Raw genomic sequence first — 3,229 nt, forward strand, 5'->3', positions numbered from 1 at the left:
GAAGGAAGGAAGGAAGGAAGGAAGGAAGGAAGGAAGGAAGGAAGGAAGGAATTTGCTTCAAGAACTGTTCTGAGAATTGATGTATTGATACCAATAAAAAAGTTTAGAACAGAATTCAACAGGTAGCAATGATCAATGAATGTTCGGTAACCCGATGATAATGATGGTGAGGAGAAAGAGGAGGAAGGGGAAGAGGACCATGATGATTGAGGTAAGAGGATGCATGTCCATCCCTGAGTCCAATGTGGTTTGAGTGATCCATGCATGACTAATTTGGGGATTGGTGAAAGGAATCTTTTGATATACTGGTCGCCAACTCCTGGCTTGTAGTTTTCTGAGATGCTTTTTATTAGCAAAGCTTTACTCCCCAGAAAAAGATGCTGTACTTTTTGGCTTATGATGTTTCCTCAAAGACACTCAAAGGCTTGAGAACTGTCTGAAAACGAGGCCTGAGATGGAAGAGGCTCGGGCCCCAGCAGAAGCGATGGTGGAGACACGAGAGAGACCTAAATCTGCCCAAAGCCGCCATTACCAGGATCATCAAGGAGGTGACCCCGGATGGCGGCAACATTTCCAAGGAGGCCCAAGGTACCATCTCCTGCGCCGCCAGTGTGTTCATTCTGTATGACACATCCTGTGCGGAAAAACTTCGCAAAGAAAGGGAAATGCAAGACTCTCCATGCCAGTGATGTGCTGTTAGCCATGGAAGAGGTGGAGTTCCAAGTTCCAGCGGTTCATAACGCCACTGAAAGAAACACACAGAAACACACAGGCGGGAGCAGAAAAGCAAGAAGGAAGCATTGGAGCAAAAGAAGAACGACAAAGACAAAAAAAAAAAAAAAGCAGATTCCAAAGAGCAAGACAAAAGCAGGGAGGAGGAGGATGAAGATGAAGAAAGACTGGACGAGGAAGAACAGACCGAGAAGGAGTAAGTAGACAACGGAATGGAGAGAGTGGGTACACTGTGGCACGGTGGAACGGACCTCCCTGAGATCCTGAGATGTGTTTGTGTGAAGCCTCTCCCTGCAAGGCAGAGCCGTCTTCTGCATCGGTGCCTAAGATTAAAATAAAAACTGACCAGAAAGAAGAAAAATAAAAAACAAAACAAAAAACAAAACCACAAAGGCTTAAATATGTCTGCTCAGTTCACCTCTTTATCCATTTATCATCGTCCTGGGTCTTTGCGTGTCTATTTGTTCATTCAGCAAAAGTACTTATCTGGTGCCCACTCTGCTCCAAACCAGGGCCAGGTGCTGGTGACTGAATGACAAAAAGGATGCCCTGTGTGTCCTTAGTTTATAGACCAGAGGCAGAGAGACTCTGTGTGTCCTTAGAAACTTATAGACCAGAGGCATAAGAAGTTATTCTCAATGGATTTGGGGAAAACAAGGTGGGCTGATTTTAAATCATCTTTTTTGCCATGGGTTCAATCCCCTGGTCAGCACTCAGTCCAGAAGGGATGAGTATGTCTTGTGTGGGAGCAATGACAAAGGCTTCCATGACAACATAGAAACTTGGCTCTAAGGGAGGACTGGAGGAAGCTGATCATGGTGCAGAAAACTATAAGGTACAGAGTCCCAGAGGCCTGAGGGCACCTAAAGCTTCCAGAAGCTGCAAAAAGACAAGTAGGACTGAGACATAACGTGCCAATCAGGAAATAAAATCAGAAGAAGTAATGTTATAAGCAAACTAAATCATCAGGCTAAAGGCTCCCAACTAAATTCTAAGTCCTATGGGGAGTTCAGACATGGTTTTCTGCATAATAAATAGAATACTAGATTGATGGCTTGAGACTTCTGGATGGAGGGCAGATGGAAGGGAGCATGGTGGCTACTGGGACCCTGAGAAACCAGAGAAAAATTTCACATATCTTGTGATAGTGGGGTGTGCCAAGGCAAGTGACATAGAGGTGGCAATAAAGATAGGTATAAAGGGGGTGGGTTCATTAGCATTCTGTCACCGTAACAAACCTGTGATAGCTGAGCCAGCAGGCTCAGAAAATAACCAGATTGTAAGGAGAGGAGGTCTATTGGGTCTCACAGTTTTGAGATTCCAATAGGTGGCTTATTGGTCCTGTTGTTTTAGGCCTGTGGTAAGGCAGCACATTATGTTAGGATTGCATGGTAGAAGAGGCCTGGCTACCTTGTGGCAGAGATGATGAAAAATAGATACATTGATAGATGATAGATAGATAGATAGATAGATAGACAGACAGACAGATAGATTATGGTGGTACACATCGATATATCAGCTCTCAAGAGGCTGATGCAAGAAGACTACAAATTAAAGGCCAATCTGGGCTACACAGGGAGACCTGTCTCAGAGAGGAGAGGTGAGTGGAGAGGTCCTTACAGTTTTTAAGGGCATTACCTCAAGTTTCCAATGACCTAAGACCTGTGGGCCCCAACTCTTAAAAGGTCCACTACTTCCCAAAAGCACCAAGCTGAGGATTAGTCCTCGAAACCCACCAGCATTTAAGGAATAGTCTAGATCTGAACTATAAAGGTCAACAGTAACTCAAAAGCAATGTGGACTCAGACACAAATCTAGCTTCTCTCAAAACACCTAAGCTTGATGGATGGTTGCTCATTCTTGTCTCTGCAGATCCTGGAACAGTACCTGGTGCTTAGAGGTGGCTCCATACAGATAAAATGGGACAGATGCAAGACAAGATCAGGCATGGAAGGAACCCAGGGCAGAAATAACAGTGTGCACAGCACCTGCATCGTCCTTCTTCTCCCAGCCACATATCTGATATCATTTAAGCCCTAACTTTAAAGCCCAGCACAGACTGAGGCAGAAAAAGAAGCTGAAGATGGAGCCTTGTCAGATGGTGGCATCGCTAAGAGCAGTCTGGTGTGGGAACCATTTCTGGCACACAGAGCTCATTTTAACAGACACTGGGATGACATGCCGAGAGCTGTCATGTCAGCTCCAAAGAGCAAACCATCCAGCTCCTGTTCCTCTTGCCCAATTAATCTCATCTGACGTTTCCTTTGTATCCTAAGGTATCGTGGATTTCAAACTTGACCATGACAACAGCACATTAGAGCAGTGTTCCATGTGGCAAAATCGGTCCCTCGGATGATCTTTATTATGAGGAAGGCTGTCCTGATAGCCCCAAATCGAATAGTCAGAGCAGCTAAAAATACACGTATTGATTCTTTTAAATAAAATATAAGCTTCCTTTCTTTCTTGTGTTTAATATTGAGTGAAGTAGAGCATACAT

At 44.5% G+C, this 3,229-nt stretch overlaps 1 pseudogene; it reads left to right on the forward strand.

Annotated features, from left to right (window-relative positions):
• LOC114617538 overlaps positions 1 to 932 on the forward strand; it is a 21,418-nt pseudogene extending 20,486 nt beyond the window's left edge.
• Positions 933 to 3,229: the final 2,297 nt, after the last annotated feature.

This window comes from Grammomys surdaster, unplaced genomic scaffold (assembly GCF_004785775.1).
Source record: "Grammomys surdaster isolate TR1022 unplaced genomic scaffold, NIH_TR_1.0 137, whole genome shotgun sequence".
NCBI classification, from domain to species: domain Eukaryota; kingdom Metazoa; phylum Chordata; class Mammalia; order Rodentia; family Muridae; genus Grammomys; species Grammomys surdaster.